The following is a 19,176-nucleotide window of genomic DNA, read 5'->3' as shown; positions in this document are numbered from 1 at the left end:
ATTCTGTGCATTTATGGATGCACACAGCTGTCACAACCTGCCTGAGYAGCACAGAGCRGGTCAGAAGGTTTGCTGGGACACAWCCCAAGCAGGCCAGKAAAGCACAGATAAYGCCAAYCCTGTCATGGGAACATCCATCTGCTCCTCAATGAATTCACCGTGAGCATCCAACTCTCAGTCCGTCCCAAGGGAGTCTTTATCTGGAACCCCCCATAAATTCAGACTGGATGCAAACTCCTGTTTGAAAACAGGCACATTGGAGTAATGAATTCACTCTCAAGGCTGCAAACTGAGGCCATGCTGGTATCAAGAGACAATGTTAAAGGGAGGGAAGTTCCTGAGAATGCTGGTGACTTTTGTTTGGTTCTGAAAATCCMTCACTTCCTCTGAGAGAAGTTTGAATTGGGAATGCTCAAAGCACACATGACCTGACCTTCCCTCAAATAAAAGTGTCTCTGTATATATATATATCTTAAATCAGGGTTGGCTGCAGGACTTTTTTAAGATSCTTATTTCATCACTTTATAAAGTTATCATAATTACTACTGATATGGATAGAACCAAGGACAAACAAAAGGTTGCCAATGGAAGAAAATACCAAAAAGTTCTGAAAGGTATATTTTCCACATAGCTTTTCAAGATTAACTTTCCCTGAAAAATTCATCCTAATTTACTCTTGGATCTCTTCATAAATCTGATTTATTAGAAAGTCATCCTAAATTATTTTCAGTGGTTCATCATCCCTCTCCTGAACAATATAGTGAAATCATTTTAAAAAGAGAGAAATGCCAGAGTTCTGCAGTGGGAGTAGGGGAGAAGTTGGCCAGATGCCCTTTTATTTCTTTTCCTTTTCACGTTTGTCTTGCTACATATTGAAAATACTTCTCWGTTCTATTTCTTTCTTTTTGATAGAAGGAAATGTTGAGAAAGAGGTAGGACCAGGACCCCTGATTATAAAAAGGTGCACTTTCAGAATAAAATACTGCAGAGACTTCAGGCTTCTTTTTTTCTCCTTTCTAGCCACTGCACAGACACCTCCCAGCTCCCACACCCACCTGGGAAACGCTGCTATCACAAACCTTAGCAGATGGCAGAGTCTCATTCCAGCTGACCCTGCATCTCAAATTCTGCTGTCCAACATGCCCTCCTGGGGTCCTTTCTAGCCTTTACTTAGGTAGGTTGATGAAGACAGTCAGAATCTGGGCTTAGCTAATGAGCTTTAGAGAAGATTTCACCAGAGAGAAATGAGTGAGTGAGATTTGTAAGCTCTTTTCTGCTTCATGCTTCCGAGCTATCCTGTCACAGCTTTTTGACCCAGGGAAGAAGCTCTGCAGTCCTCTTTTATTTTCTCCAGTCATTGTATCCATCATGTCTCGGAAGATTAAAATTTAATAAAGACCAGTGCCTAAAAAAGAAAACCCTGAATAATAGAGCAAATAGAGCAAAAGACTGAGCTGCCTTTATTCAGGAACAGCATAGAATATGATWCAGATTGCTGACCACGAGGCACATTGGAGGAACTGAGGCCAGCAGCCAGATGTGCTGCCCAGTGGGGGAGGCCAACAGGCATGGGGACAGCAGGGAGGTCATTATAGAGAGCTGAGATTTGCTGCCCAGCCCTGAGGATTCACACGAGGACACCCTGCTCTTTTCAGCCACTTGTGCACATCTATGATCCTGCATGTCTTTGGGCAGCCTGGACTGACTCTACAGAAAAAAAAAAAAAAAAAATTCTCCTGTCCAGCAAGCCAGGTGTTCTKAGATATGTGAGCTTTATGCTGATAAAGCTATTGGCAGCACTCCAGCAAGGCAAGATTTGACATGTGGAAGCTGACAGGGATCACCTGAAATGTGGAGATAAAAAAGTGCATGCCCTGGAAGTCAATGAAAAATTTCCATGGGAAGAGCAAAAACATGGTCAAGTCTATCTCTGTTAACAGACATACAGTTGCTCTTTCCCACACTTCAATTTCTTTTCCCCTGTTGCAGTATCTCTCTCTGCCTCAATGGCCACTACTTTGTTCTTTCTGGCTGATGACCAGTTAAACCAACAAATCTTCAATGATTTGTGAGGCATTCCCAAAGCAAAGGAAATTTTGTTGTGGATTTGATGGACATTTATCCYATTAATCTTTTCCTTAGCCTTCAGGAGCCCCTGGCTCGTGACACATGAATAAAATCCTAAATCCATGTAACTCACAGCCAGTTGTCCACTGGGTGGATGGAGGAGGGAAGTCCCTCAGTGCCCTCTGCAGTCCCCAGGCATGCCAGAATGTGTGATTTTATTGCCCTCATTGTGGGGTGKTTTACCCTCTGATTACAGCCACAGMACCACAAAGGCCTTTGTAAAACCCTGAGTTTGTTCCTGTGATCTCCTGCRGTGGTAAATTACAGTATGAATACACAATGTGGCAGAAGGTAATAATCTTGAGTAATGTAGCTGATCTTACTGCTCTTTTATTTCATTAAGTGTGTTCCTGCCAGGGAAGGGATGGGCTCTGAGCTCCTGGGAGCAAATGCTCACATCCTAAAGCTAGACCTAAATGCTTATGAGGACAGAGGCCATTGTCACAGTCTGCACCCAAACAAGGAGAGATGTTGGCATTTTTAGTTCAGAATCACTCTGCTCCAGAATAGATGTGTGAAAGAAGACCAGTGCTGGTTTACRGTCTGGGATTTTTACTTATTATTGAGTCACTCAAACAGGGGGTCTGCTATAAAACCATACTGATATATTCAGTATGTATCCAGTTTCCTATCACACTTCATGACATATTGGATGAATTATTAACGTTTGATCATCCATTCTTTACTTGAAAGACTCCAGATTAAAAACTGTGATTAGGGACAGGTATTAAGGTAACAAGTTATTTTACTTTGGAAACCGAGTCTTCTTGTACATACTTATATATGTGTGTGTATGACATATATATTTATATAATAAATATTATATCAGGAAAAATATGGACTAAATTTGATAAAGGATATGGCAGCAATATTTGAAGGCAATCCTGAAGTACTAATGTACTAATATAATATCTACACACATATTAAAATTTTGTGACTCCTTTGTGGTAATCTAATCCAAATTGAATTCTGAAAATAATATTAGTTTATACAAAGGAGAGAGCATATATAAATTCATCATCGAAGCAGAAAGCTTTAGCCAACTARCTGATTAAAGGATTTTTTCTTTAATCTAATTTTTATGTGTTACATCCCATTAGTGGGTTCTTAGTGAATAAATCATTTTAAATATGTAATACCAAATAAAGTCAGCTTCAGGTTTGACAAGCCATTGACTACACACAAGATAAAAAGTAAGTATTGAGAAGAATTAGCAAAATTAGCTAAGCTTAACCTCCTTTATGTATAGCTTAGTTATTAAAGCAGTACTGAGAAGGAAAACAATAATTAGAGTGGCTAATTCCCCTTAGAATAATACAGTTAAGTGAASTAATTTCTCATGTGTGTGCAATATTGCTCTCTACTGGCTGCTGACTGGATAGAAGAGGAAAAGTTTTAACCCAGGGAAACTTCACCTGGCCTATCAAATCCTGACTCTCCCTGTAAGCTGAGGAACTCATTCCTGACAAGTCTGATCACACAGCAGCAGGCAGCTGACCTTCCAGGCAGTGCAGCACACCCAGCTCCTTATTGCAAACCCAGCAAAAGCCTTTTGGAATATGGGCTGCACCAGCTGGGCTTTGTGGCACCTGAGGATTCAATGGGAACTGGAAACAAAYATTACAGAGCAAGGCAGTGTGACAGCAGTGCCCCTCTCTCACAGTGRCCTCCTCTATTCAGCCAGCCTCCTGCAAGGAGGACAAGGACACCTCTGACTGATAGCCTGGAGTGGCAGCAAATAGAAAATTTAAAGAAAAAAAATCTTTGCTAGMGTTTTAGAAGACTTCCAAATGCAGTGTTTGCTACTGGTGAAATGAAGTTTAAGGACCAATCAAAGTCTGACCTTCAAGGTTTGCCTCATCTGCACCASAGTTCATCCATCGATACAACTTTGCTTCAGATTCCTGCAGAGATGTGAGGGGAGTGAAAGGAGCTCGCAATGTCACAGAAAATGTCCTAACATTTTCTTGGTGTGTCCCAGATCATTCTCTTKGTCATTTAGAGTATTTTGATGTCAAAGCCAAAATGAACACTGATAGCAGTGAAGCACAGCCAAGGTTCACACTTCTTTTTTCACTGTTATTTCCATCAGCTAAAAGTGCCTGTTGACAAAAGCCATTCCCTTCTTACTGACTGTGTGCTTCAACAACATACAGCATTCTAAGCTGAACCTGCTGCAAAACTTGGCTTCCTCAACTTAAAACTCTCAAAGAGCAGAAATTAAAGATTTCAAAAGGCAGTGGGAGAAAAGAACCCAACAACTCTCACTGAACATTCAGAGGGAGATGTTCACCTTGGTCTTCACTGAACTGGCGACCGAGGTGACTCCTTTCACCATTTGCTGTTTGACTGTGTGACTCCAAAGCTAAGTAAAGAAGGAAATCAAGTGGGCTCCTCCAAATGGTCTTTCCAAAAAATGGAAGTCATGTGTGAAGAAAGGAGACAYAGACAAGATCAAAAGTGAATGTCTTGTCTCAGGAGACAGCAGGAAAATAAGGCTCTGGAAGTGCTGGAGCTGGTTCAAGAGAGGACACAGAGGGCATCAGACAAACAGATCCTGTCGTCTGTCCCGGCAGCTTGCACCTCACAGCCCTGAAATGCTGGGCTGATCTGAAAGATGATGTGGCTGTGACTTATGAGAACTGAGTAAATGGAAGGGCTGGTWGGGATAAAGGTAACCTTACAAGAAAAAGAAAATAGATCATTACAGGGAAAGAGAGGGAGAAACTTCAGGTCTGGAAGTCTACAAGCTGTCCTGGATGAACACAAACTTCCTTTGCTTCTAATAACAAGTCAGGGGAGAGCAAAGGAATATTGAAAAGCACATTTTCAATGGTTTTAAGATAATTTCATTCTGTTCACCTTGTAGAAAGCCATTTCACTTACCTAAATGTTCATGATCTACTGACTGAAAAAGTTGTTTWAGAAACTACTCTTTAAAATTATTTATCCTAATTTCAGACTTTTTRAAGTGAATCTAAGGAAATTACAAAAAAAAAAAAATCTAAGCTTTCCTAAAAAACATTTTACTTCTGGAGAATATTGCAATATATTCTGCATTTAGCTTGAAATTGATTCTGTTAGGGTATCTTCCAGCATACTGGAAATGAGTTATAAAAGAGTGCAAGACGGACAGCATTGATACTCAGAAATCCTGCATAGTCCCCTCTTTTTTCTTTTCTATCTCAGAAAAACTTTCCCCCACAGAATTTGTCTAAAAATGCCATTCTAGGAATGTGAGGCTTTGGTATCCTTTAAGACAATTAAATTATAAAAGTGTTGTAGATTAAAGCTCTGCCTGTTACAAATTCAATTGAACAGGAAGCTGCACTGTTCCAGCCCTAGTTTCCCAACCCCTGGCAGTGCTCTGATGCCAAAACAAAGCAACTGAGGTTAATATGACAGTGTTTGTCTCTACACTACCAGTCTCTGGTGAGCATAAACTAAGGCTTTTAACATCAATTTTTTTCCACACAGGTTTTTCATTTAATTACAGAGTAAGGTCACTGTGTGTTCCAAGAGCTATCATCTTACTGACAYGTAATTCTGAAGGCAGCCTTCATTCAGTGTGACACATGCTGGTTATGCACTGGGAAACTGTGCTAAAATGAAGTGAGGCTGGGGAGAACTGTGCTGGAATCTGAAGTAATGCCAGCTAAGAAAGAGCTTATCTCTACTTTATTACTATTATTATATTTACTAAACAAACTTTTATGCCTACAGAAGAAAGCAACAAATGAGAGCTTTATAGGACARATATAAAAGCCTTGCATAAAAATGTGTTTACTGAGTTACAACTACCTTCCTTTTTGTGATAAAATAATACAAAAAGCCAGGCTGAAACAAATACAGCTACAATGTGAAGAGGAAAAAAACCCTCTTAGTGGCTTATGACCATCTTTGGTTGGAATCCAACATTTTGCATAAAGCWCATCACAAGTTCCTCTGGTCAGCTGTAGGACTGATTTAAAGATCCATTGAAGGACCTGGCAAAACTTCGTAAAGTAAGTAAACACTATGGATTAACAATTTTGGATTTGGACTATTTCTGACATCATCTCATCAGCCTTAGAAAGATTTTCCAGTCATGACCTTTGAACATGAGGCTGCACAGGTGATGAGGATCCCCACCCTGAGCATGGCAGAACCGGTATTTGTTAAACAAAAGTTGAGAGCTGGGACTGTACATTTCTCACTGATCTCTTCATTTCACTTCTGCTGTATCCTGACAGCCTGTACCACGTTTATTAATCCCTGTTCCCTAACGATTACATCTTGACTTGAGATGGGGCTTTGTGGCACATCAGAGGGTGGAAATCACCACAATTCCTGACRCATGATTGAGGCTTAAGCCCTGTTACAGTGTAGGGATTGTTATTTCGTTGTTTTCTTAAAGTATAATAATTGCTGCAAAAAGTGATCAAAGTTTTCACATGTTGCAACAGGAGCACTGAAGATTTCAAAGCTGACTGCTATGTTGGATATATTTTCAGGGTCCTTGCTTCTCTATTTCAAGACAAAACCCATCACTGGGGAATGCACTGTTCTTTCAGTATAAACAAAAAATCAGAGTTTATTTTTTCAGTTTCCAAATTATATAAAAATGATCTTGAAATAGAGAAGATCTCATTGCTATTTCCTAGGCTTCTGGTTTTCACACTTCTWTGCCTCACCGTGGGCTAACACCAAGCCAATGCTACATTAAGAGCTCTTTAATATCCAGGTCTGTTTTTCCTCATTTCTAGTGCCCAAGTAGTATGACTGCATGCATTCTACAGGTGAATCTGTTCCTGAGTAATTCATACTGTTTTATAAGGAACTTATTCCAGGAACAGTATCAGGAAAAATCCCTGCTCAAAATTTGTCAGGGTTAAAGCTTTGTGAGACCAATATAAKGCACATTTCTTGGTCTCAATTCTTATTTCTATTTTATGTTTTTTATTACAAAAAGACATTGCATAGATTACTTTGTRCACTCTTGCTGCACTCAGAGAGATGCATTCTTTAGTATTTTCCATAACACACTTCACATCTGGAGGATATTATTTGCATAGCAAGATTCTGCCAAAACCAGCATCCTAAACTAAATTCCAAGAATATTAACTCACAGCAGAATTTTATAGCAAGCTCCTTGTGACAACTACTCCAAAATAAAACCATTTCCTGAGCAAATATGCTGATTTCTGGGCTGCACCTGGAAACAAAGCTTCTGGGGGCAGGAGCAATCTGTTTGGAAGCTGACTGTGTCCCTRTGAGGACACAGAACTTGGTGCCAATCCAGTTATACCCTTAATTAATTTGCAGACTCTATCAGCCAGCCCAATGAAATGGAAGCATCCAAGAGGTTTAAGCTCCCAACGTTCCAGTAACACCCAGCCCCACAGCCAGATCTGGGAAATCTGTAAGAGCCTCACAGGCTGTGAGCCTGGCTGTGAATCACATGGCCTTTGATCCATTTTACTAACTTTGATTCTTACATGCCCCTCAAATTATTACAAGTTATTTTGGCTCTTCTTCAGCAAAAGAACAAGACAAAGCTAATCTTCTATTATCAAAGCACTTTTCCATCGTGGTTTTGACATAAATTCTTCTTTTAGCATGACCTGGCACAGCAGGAAAGTTTTCTGATAAAAATATTACTCTGAGGAAAGCTTTAAAATTTGTTTATCTCATGCATGTCTTTGTATCTTTCCTTTTCTAACTTCAAGTTTACATGATTATTTCCATTTTCAAGCACTTGCAAGCTTGATCTGCATATTATGTATGTGATCTGCATATTAAGGTTTCCAATTCTAGAAACACAAATCCTTTCTTTACATCTATGGCAGACCAGTATCAGCGCTTAGTACTACTGTCAAGTAATTACTGCAAATTAATTTTGCACTTCATTACTAAACCAACATAAATTAAAAAAAAAATAAAAAAATAAACACACACACACAAACACCCAAAAATGTCATGGTAGCAATCTGAACAATAAAGAAATGGAAACTTTAAATTTCTGAACTAACAGAGTCWTTACAACCTTCTAGTTATAGAGTAGCTTCCATATGTTAACATATAATCTATTATAAAACAATTCCTATGTCTAAATCTTCCTTACCTGCATTTCAACAAGAACTTTTTCTTGAAGAGGTTAAAGCCTTCAATTAATTGATGCTACAACATTTTCTGGGAAAGTAATAGTGAAAAGAAAGATACTTAAAATACTGTCACTAAATTTCCAGGGATTAATTTAGTTTTATTTAAGTTTGCATACTAAAATAAACCAAGTATTCCRTATTGTTTCAATAAGAATAGGTAGACTATTACTTTCTCATAACCTTGTTGTCAAAAAAGCAAATAAAGTCTTACAGTCAAAACCAATAACTTAGGAAGAAATTACATCTGTAGAAAACAAACAGAAACAATTTTCACTGTCAAGACGAGATTTTTCCTTAACTAACMATTTCAGAGTCCTAGAAAGTCCTGGAAAATTCTTGCTGATATTCTGTTGCTAAAAAGTTGCCATGGTGTTGGATTTTACTGCTGGCTTTGTTTCCTGCATGAATGTGCAGCATATTAGACTCTCCATATGGGCTACGTTCATTAAACTAGTCAAAGATGACTGTAATCTTCCAACACATTGTAGAATTTTAAAGAACAAGAAGCAACATTAAGAAACATCCTAAAACCACAGACCTGAGCAATTAAAGCCGGTTAGTCACCGTTTCATATATGCATATGCACACCAGATTTACGTGTATATGCATTTTGAAAGGTGTTCGGTATTATTCTGCAATAACCACAACGATTATTGCCTGCAAGTAACAGTTTTCCCRTGTTTATAAGGACTGCATGGTTTAACAGCACCACATTTTGGCCTTTTTATGGTAGAGGTGATCAAAGGGAGATATGGAGAGCTGAAAGTTAAGGCTGTGTTAGCAGCAGTCTGCCATCAGACATCATCTACCCAACTCCAAATCATCCTTGTCTTCCCTGTCCTAGCTTTGCCTCTATACAAGGGGTCTTCACCCTCATCAGTCTAACTCAGCCATAGGCAGACACTTTCTAAGGCTTGATTTTACACCACCTGCAAGCAGTGGATTTGGATTTTCCCATAATACCTCCTGGCAATCCTGTTATCTTGCTTTATCATGCTCATCGAGGCTTTGGTCTCCGAGAGCTACAGACTGACAGTGCCCCCCTGAACCTGGCTGCAGTTGGGTTTATGGACTTTCCTAGGGCATTTCAGTGAGCTGATGCTTTTCCCAGCACTACCTGAGCTCATTTCAACCTGGTCCAAATCTTGGATATTGTTACTGAAAGCCGTAAGAAGGGAGAATGCAATAAACCTGTGTTTAGTGTGCACTTGTTAAGTGCTTACAATCACCATAAAACAAGTGTGAGCTCAAATTTGTCCTAATTTTCACCCAGAGCCTCAGAGTTGTTAAGGATATCGTGTCACCTGCCATGGAGCACCGTGGGATGCGTGTTGCTGCTCCTTGCAGCCCAATTAAGCTTTTCCTCTTGGTGGGAAAGCCATCCAGATATCACGGCGTCCATGCCTGATTAATTCCTACAGAAGYTGAAAGAATGGAAACTGTGACAAGAACACAGATTTTAACCAGTCAGGCACAATTTTGTTTTCTTGGCTCACCAGCTCACTTGCTTGGTTAAACATGAGTGGCAGCTGCAAATTGTGTTGTTGCTAACTGACACATCTGAAGAAGCAAACTGAAGCATTTTCACTAATTTCAATAACTTTAAACGCTTTGACATAAGAGAAAGGAAASAAAACAAAAGGAAATTTTTCTATCTGCAGCCAAATTGCATTGCCTTGATAGTTTCCAGAATAGACAAAGCTTCATAACACCATGAACCAAATAAATAAACACAAGTCCTTGCTGGAAATGGCATGTTCATGCCGTCTGAATTCATTACGATCTCCATGGTAAATTGAGACAATTCTCAATTTTGTTGTTGCAAGTATAGAAAAGGCAGAACCCCTTCCCAGACAAAACAATACACATCAACCCCCCTCTGCCAGCTACAATAAAGGAAATCATAATCAAGAGAAACATGTTTTCCATTCCTAAAAGCTATTTCCTTTGTTGAGTAGAAAGCTTCAGCTCTGAGAGATTTATGTTCTGTGCTTTTTTCCTTCAACCAAATGTCAGATACTTCAGATCTTCTCAATTCCTGCACAGAAAAGGTGCSTCTGACTCCACATTATGCTGAAATGATTAGTTTCTATGGGAGCAACAACAAAAAAAAATGCAACAGTGTGAAATAACATGTGCAATAACCACCGATATTGCTTTTCCTCTATCCAAAGCTTTATCTTTTGGTATAGGCAAAGATTCTTTATGGGGGATTTCCTTGCATGAAGCAGAAATGACTAATGCAGAATTAGTGATGGAAGTTTGTGTGTGTATGACTGAAGAGAGGGAGGTCCTTCATGAAGGTTTCTTGTATTTCTCTCAGGACAGCAATTTTAAATGACATTTTTATAATTAATCTCAAGGCATTTATAGATAATTCCTTTTTCTCCTCACTCCTTTTGAAAAATTACAAAATTAGACCACAGTAGTTTCCAGAAAAACTCAGTCAGAAATCCCTTCATTATCAATTGCTGGAAAATAATGCTTACATCYTAAAATTTAGCCCGTGAAATACCAAAATTTTGATTAACCACAAATTATAGAAAAGCGGGTCTGTCAATAACCTTTGTAATTTAACTATTTTATGTATCTCCMAAGGGATATCTGCTATTCCATTCCAGCTTTTTTTTAACTACTTCTAAAGATCTGCAGTGATGGGATTCCAGCTCCTTAACTTGTTTTTACAAGCTCAGCTTTAAAAGCCTGCTCCAACACACTTAGATATTTACTTTTCTCCATTATTTGTAATCTCAGGGTTGAAAACTCAGTGAACAAGGGAAATTTCCTGTGGGAGATGGGAGCTTGCTAATGAGCTAGCTGAAGGCAGGGGTCTTTACASCCTTCTGGACCTGACCTGTTTCATAATTCAACTTGGATTGTGGACTTTGCTGTTATTATTTTTCTTGGGTTTTTTTCTACCTGGGGACAGGTAATTGTTTTTATCTTCCTCTCACAGGAAATCCTTAATGCCGACCCCTACTGTGACCAGCTGGCCATCTTTTGATTTTTTTTCTCCTAGAGAGTGCCTTTACTCGAGGAAAAGCAGCATTTGCAGGTGAAATTTTACAAATAAAGATAGAAGCAAGCAACAGCACAACAGCACAATTCTTCCATYTTTCTTCCACACCACAGGAAAATCTGCCCTTCTAACAGTTCTAGCCCAGCTGGAAGCAAGAAAAATTTGAGATCTCACAAAAGAAGTTGAGATCAAGATCTTCAAATGGTTGAATATTTGAAATAAGCATTTTATCTCTTGAGCCAGCCCAGCTGTGGACATTTCTGAAATTTTCCCATTGATAAGTTCAGACACCTTTATTCAGCAGCAAAAATCCACCACTGTTCATGCTGSCCACACAAAAAATCCAGAGAAGGAGAAGAATCTGATCTGCAGTTTCTTGACATCTGAAGCCCAGTTAAGAAGAGCCCAATCTATGGAACCACATCAGCTTCACTGCTTTCTCTCTTGGCTAACCCAAGTTCATGTGGACTGAAKTTTCCCTCAGATGGAGCTTGCACCACGTGGGAAGGAAAATCCCTACATCTATTCCACTCACATTCTTGGCAATTTTGGGGGTCATATTTGGGATTCTCCAYGAGTCTTGGGGCATGGATTGAATCCAGCTGGAAGTCTCCTGGCTTCTGATAAATGCAGTGCTGCTGCAGTGTCARCTCTGCCATTTTCTTAGCAAATGCTCTAACTCGCCTGCTCTCCAGGCTATCACATCTACACAGAGGTGCTTCCTCCATGTAAATCATAATAAATGGTGCCCACACACACAAATACACTTGACCCACTTGTGATAAGTATGTTTCACAGCCAATTATTTATCTCCCTCTAACTTTTATAGTTTGATTTAGCTGAGGAACAAAATGCTGTAGGGGATGAACAGTCTTGAAAGTCTCACTTTATAAATTGCTGTATTATAATTACAGCCCAATTAAAATTCAGTGTTGCTCTCTTCATTAATTATCATCTCAAGCCTTACAAATAAGTTGGGAGAGACTGCTGTTCTGTAGAACATGCAGCTATCCCCTGCCTGCTCTGACTTTGAGAAAACCACAGCTCAGTTCTGTGCTTGCCTAACAGAGATTAGGGCAGGAAGAACCTGGCTTGCACTCTCAGCCKCACAACCACTCAATTCTGCGATTCACAAATGCTCAAAACCCTCCACCAAATTAAATCAGAGCTCTTGCTTCAGAAAGAATCAAGAGCTCCGTGTCCTGTGAGCAGAGATGTAAGTGCAGGCCATGGGATGAGGATTCACAAAAGCTGTTGGTGGGACAATCAAGCCCACGGCAGCAGATCAAATCTGCACAGTCATACTCAGACTGCATGAACTCATCCTGCTCCTTATAAAACAACAACATCTCTCTACCTTAACCTTAATTTGTGAAGATGTTTTCCCTTCCTTCGGGGACCTACAAAAAGGCATAATAAAATCTGCATGAAACTCAACCTGGATTAGGCCAGTGCTGGCAGGTGAGGAGAAGTTCCGAGCCCAGTCTGAAGGGGAAAGAACTCCTGATTTCAGGCTGTGCTTACAAACACAGCAGCACAAGAACCCACTGCAATTTAAAAATTGTTACAATCCCAAGAAAGTCAATACAGTAATTTATCATATGCTATTTTACACACCTTGTTTTCATAAAGAATGGCTTGCTTCAAATTCTACAGTGTTCATGCTTGCTTAGGCTCTCTAAGTGCCATGCAGGGATTGTTAGGAATCACATCAACATGAATACATTTTCCAGTTCTGGCCACTGTAACATTTCCCATACAAAGCAAATTTCTCCACAGATCGTTGCCCAGCACCACACATATATTTTTGGCCCAACCAAATCTTAATTGTCCTTCCTTGCAGCAAAAAAGTATGGCCACAAAATGAGCGAAAATACCATTTCTCTTAAATCCTTCTCATTCCACAACCAACTCAAATATAATTTTTTTGTCAGGCTCCCATTTAGACTGATCCCATACTGTGTTACACTGGTGCTTCTCCCATCCAAAGTAACTGTTTCACAGATTCAGAGTGTATCGATTTTAGTTAGTCCAATGCACTATTCCATCTCTAATTAAATGACTAAAATTATAGTACGTTACTTCTGTAATGTCTTTTTTCTGTAAGTAAAAAACATAAAAGTACCAAGAGCTGTTTCTTTTTGTTAAAACACAACATGGATCTAACCTCAAGTGAGATGTTTTCCAGCAGCTTGACTCTATTCCAAATTAGTAACCACATCCTTCGCACAGGTGTTGAAAACCCAAAAGGATTCTATTATCATTAGAAGAAATGTCTAAGCTATAAGAGAACAATGTGTTACCAAAGGGACTGTAGTAAAAGAACTAAACAGACCTGTAATTTGAAAGCTGTTTCTGTCTTAATAACATCTGCCAATTCCTCAGCTGTGTTTAGAAACTAAAGATCAAAGGATCTCTCGCTTGGGCAGGCTGGSAATGGGAATCATGACAACAGGCAAGGAATGAGCTGCTCCAGGCTCAGACATGTGGGAGGAGCACAGCACTGACTCCCACAGCACCAACAGAATGGAGGATGGCTCTGACAATGGCTTTGGACAAGACCCTACTATATCTCACACTTCCCTGAGGGATTCCTGTGAGCTTCCTCTTTTCTTCATGCTGGCCAACACCCCAGTGCAGTATTTATTGCTTTCAGACATTTACTGACCATGAGAACGTAGATCTGTACTTGATATGCTGAGCACATTAATTGCATTTCTTTTTTTTTTCCCCCTCCTTATTTTATTTGCTGCTCTGTACCTACATTTTAAATATGCTTTCTATCCATCAAATGGCTAATAGTTATTCTGAATTATACATGATTCCCAGAGACTGGCAGACCTTTCTTCTCCAACATGTATATACAAAACAAAAAAAAAGCTCAAAAGAAATGTCAGGGATAATTAGACAAAACAGTGTCACATATACTAACAAAAATGAGACACATCAGGTAGCATATGTAAAGCGATATTCCCAGTTATCAAAGTACTCATTTCTAGTCACAAACTGATTTTCATTTCTTCCTCTCTGGCACYGAAGCAGCAGGGTTTGGAATCTTGCTGCTTTCTCTTTTAACTTTACATCGGTTATATATTTGGGCAACATAAAGGTTGATTTTACATTTCTTTCAGCATACAGCCAATCAACAAAATCAGCATGTCTTCCAAAAGCAGAGTTAGCTTTCCATCTTCCCTCAGAGGGTCTGTAAAATGTAATTAATGTTCGCAAAGCACTAGAACATTCTTGCATAGAAAGCGCTAACTTACTGCCAAGTATTTAATACAGGCAGTGCTGGTTCTGCCCAAGTTCCCAGATGTGACTCGGGGATTCAAAAAGGAGCACTGACAAAGAAAYAAAAAGCAGCTGAGGACTTTCAATACACAACCCAAAAAGAGCCCCCAAAATGTCTACCCCGGGACTACTCAAGTCTGTAAGAGAGAAACTCCCCAAGCCCTTTCCTTCTGACCTCAGAACCCTTCAGGCATTAGGAACTCCTTTACTGAACTTCCTCTGAGCTGCTTAGCTCTGGCCTGAAGAGCTGCACATCCTGCTCCCAGACACCCAAAAAGTAGACAGGCACCAGAAACTCAGTTTTCATATACTGTTTGGCTGTACATTGATTAAACACAATGTGAAAAACAGCATCACAGACTCAAGATGGGTGGACTGAACAGCTGAGGAGTTTTGTCATAATTCTATTTCTTTTCCAGCAGGTATTTCACATAACACAAAGAARTGGTTTTCTGCAGAGATTTGGCTCTTCTTAACGGGTTATCCCCASTTAGCAGGATTGAGAGTAGCACTGACTTTGGTTTTGCTTTTTCAATAGGGCAGAAGGAAGCTGCTCACTCCCTCTGGCTGTTCCAGCAGCTCACGAGCCCTGTGGGCCAAGAGACTCCGTATAAAAGTACCACCACTTGTGTGGTACCATGGTGCCTGCTCCAAGTCCTAAAYATGATTACCTGGTACATCCTGAAACTTCAATATTTAAATGACATTGTGTGTATCACAGCAGTTCTGTTTCTAATCCCAGTTTGAATTAAAGACCGCACATGACGCAAACACTTCTAACTGTTTTCAAAAAAAAAGAGTATATGCATAAATCAGACACATCTGGAACCTGGACAAACTAAACTCCATTTGGAATCTGTAGCAGAAACACTTTCATAGCAAAGTCTCAGGAATACCATGACTCTTTAGTTAATAGGTAATATGTCTTGGGCAGCTTTCTTTAGGTGCAGTATGTAATCTTTGCAATAACTGAGTCAAGTAGGGGGAAAAAATTGCACAAGCTATCTAGAGGTCATATTTTTAATCAAAAATATTGAAGACATCTGCCCTAAAGCTATCAAGCCTTTYAACTAAAACAAAACACAAAAAAGTAAAAATACAAAGAAGCACTTCCACTGAAGGAGTGCTTTAAATGTCTTTAAATGTCTTAAAAACAACAGCAGAGAACAATGAAAATGCAGAGAACTGAATTTATTGGCAGACTGACAGCATTTTTAGGAGCCTGGGGGCAAGAAGTTTGTTGAAAAGATGGAGGTCTTTGTAAACCCTTGGTTAGCAATGGACTTAAAAAGCATTGGATTAAAGCCACTGCTGTAGTGATCTAAGCAAGAAGCCTTCAGATAAATGTTTCCATCAGGCGTGCCAGAAGAAAGCCATTTAAAGACATTTAAAGCATGTCCTCTGCTCACCGAATTATCGTGTTTGACCTTGGCCAGAAGGAAAGCAGAGGTGAAAATGGCAGGTGAGAGGCATTTGCTCTGTTTACAGAGAGAGGCAGCACACGGGGCACTCAGTGCCAGGGGCTCTGGCTGCTGCCAACAGAGGGATGGAGCTGCTGGGAGATGCACCCAGAGGAGCTGGGGCTCAGAGCAGAGGCCTGGGGGTGCTCTGTGTTGGGGCTCATTCCCTGCTCTGTTTGATCCTTTGGGCTCTGTGCCCAAAGCACGGCTCAGGCGCTCTCTGGATGCTCTTAGAGCTCCCCAGGAGACAGCAGAGTGCCTGCCATGGGTGCAGTCACTGCTCCTCAAGTTATAACTCACGGCCTCACTGGAACAGCCCCATCATGGCAGGGCACAGCCTGGATTCCTGCGAGCTAAGCTGCAGAAAATGTTTCTTTCCACACAGAATAGGGATGTTGCCATTGTTCTCGGGATTTGACAAATTTAACTGACACACACTGCACAGTGTAATCATACCCCAGAGACTGAGAAATCCTTCCTGGAAAAGGAGCAAGGACAATGGTGATACATACTTGTGCTTGAAGTACTGATATGTAAAYGCCGTGTTGTTACATTTAGATTTAAATTAGATAAAAACCAGGGAACAGTGAAGGCGAAGAATCAAGAGGAACACAGATTTATTGTGTCATAAATATGAGCCAATGTAAGAATATTTTAATTGTCCTGCAGCAATGCATAAAATTATTTCAAATATTCTTTTTTAAACTAATGCAAGATTTTCTAAGAATTTGTGCTACATATTCTATAAAGCAAGAGCAGAGACCTATTTATTGAGTTTTATATGCAGTTTGACTGCATAGTGCTTTCAGATATTTCTCGAGAAGACAMGCTGCTGACTTGTAGGTCAAGAAAGGTACAGAGGAAAAGGGGAATTAAATTTTTTTAATGCAATATTCTCTCACTTTCTTATTGTGTCATTAAATAGGTACTTTTGCCCCTCTGGACAAGTTCCAACAAAGCTTTTTGAGGACTGGTTATGTAAACTGTATTTCTTCTGAAATTGATGGAATTTATACCTTTTTTAAATTTGCCTACCTATCATTAAGTGTAAGGCATTAGCASTAGACATCATTGTGAAAGAAATTATAATCTGACAAATTTTAGTGCTTATAAAGAATCTCGTTTTGACCATCATTTGCCTTTTAATGAGATTACTAAAATGAAAGAGCCCATTCAAAACAATGACCCATCTAGGAAACCACTTGYATTTTATCCCATGTTATTTGTGCCCCAACCTTGCACAAATGGAGAACTTCAATGATGTCACAAGAGGTACTTACTAATGTTACCTTCTAGATTAAAAGAGAAACACACAGATAACACCCTTCACCTTCCAGCCATCACTGGGGGACATAAAGATGCAAAATATCTTTAATACTAAGACAGAAGTAAACTTGCAGCTTCATGCCTAATAATAGGAAACATGGATTAATGGGAAATCTTAGCGAATATATGTATCTGCCTCATAAAAAAGTTAGTGAAATCACACTGTCCTGTACTTAAAATAGATAAATTAAATATGTGAAGGACTATAAGCAGGAGATGGCACCTCCAGAAAACATTACAACCTGTAAGGATCCAGAAGATGATAAGAGATGTTTGTTAACYGACCCACAAGAAACGAAGCCTTGTTTAGGTGGACACATCTGAACAGTCACTGCCAAGCTCCCTGAGCCAGGTAACCAGTTCCTGGAGAATGCTTCTCCACAGGGAACCATAATTATATCCTGCTCTGTGTGCCCTTTGTCCACACTGACTCTGCAGGAAACACAGCMGAAAATCAAYGCTACCTGCATGATTATGAGGAAAGAGCAAATTACAAAATTGTTGATGGAAGCRTTTTCAGAAAATCAAGCATTACAAMAAGAGACAGAGCTTTGCTTTTGAGAGCAGGATGATGTGYGGGCGAGCAGTTATATAACACCTAATATCACCATTTTGGTTATTTCTTTATTCCTTTCTAAATATCCATCAGCTTGGGCAAACATAGCAACACTCTGATAAAGARGTTTTGGAGTGCAGGTAGACTCATAATATTGTTAGAGTGTGTAATGATTACAGCTATTTCAGAGCCATGAAAGTGATGGTATATTTGACAATGTTTGACACAGTTTTAATTTTAAAAATAGGTTTTTATTAAAGTCCATGACAAATTCTTGAACAAGATGTTACTAAAGAATCAAAAATCTAATTAATCGAGGACAATGTAAATGTGTATATATATATATATATATATATATACACTTAACATATAGCTGCAGTATTGGTACAGGTCAGTATTTTGCAAAATCCATGAGGACAGGAATAAAAATAAGACCCTTTATAAGATTCTGGGGTTCTTTTGTACTAAATTTTCTCTGAAAAAGCTTCAGTAGATTCTAATGGACCTCATGCCTAGACAAGCTATGTATAGTCAATGACTTCTTCATAATGAGGCCAAGGGCAATGGAAAAATATCTTAACAAAAATTGYCAAGTAAATTTTAATAATGAGAAAATGATGTGTGCATGGGCTGTATGATGGGCAGTAATGTMAGAACTTAACTCAATCAGACAGTGATCTGCAGATGGACGCTACATTCAATTCCAAGATGAAGCGGCTMCATTAATCAAATGGGAATCTATTGGGAAAATGTACTCAGTTCAAATAATTCTTACACCTTCACACTGGTCATGTAGCTGCTGCCTCAGTAACAATCTAGCAGAGTGTAATAAGGTGAGCTCAGTGTCTGATTTTAGGGGAAATCTTTAAGACAATAAGTACCTTCTTCTCAAAGCTGCACTTCAGTCATGTTCAAGCTCAGACAGCTGCCTTCCCCTGTGCCTGGTTTATATTTTCAAGCCTTTTTTTTAAACTTGGAAAAGTTAAAAGAATATGTATGATGGATAGAGGGGTGTTGCTTAAATAAAAATAAACAGACCTAGAGTTCCCAATGATAACCCAATTTCAAAAGCTTGGGCTGCAAACAAGGGAAGCTGTGCCAGCTGGGATATATTTTATGAGAGAACTAGAAGGGCTGGAATAATTTGYTCCTGACTTTCTGGTCCAATTCTCTATAAAAATCTAAAACAAGACTGAGGTTATAAAGTGTTTGAGGGACAAACATATTTCCTATGACATCAGTTTTGTTTCAGYA

This window comes from Malurus melanocephalus, unplaced genomic scaffold (genome assembly GCF_030028575.1).
Source record: "Malurus melanocephalus ecotype Western Australia unplaced genomic scaffold, MMel_1.1 scaffold_645, whole genome shotgun sequence".
In the NCBI taxonomy this organism is placed as follows: Eukaryota; Metazoa; Chordata; class Aves; order Passeriformes; family Maluridae; genus Malurus; species Malurus melanocephalus.
This window is presented reverse-complemented; position numbering follows the sequence as displayed.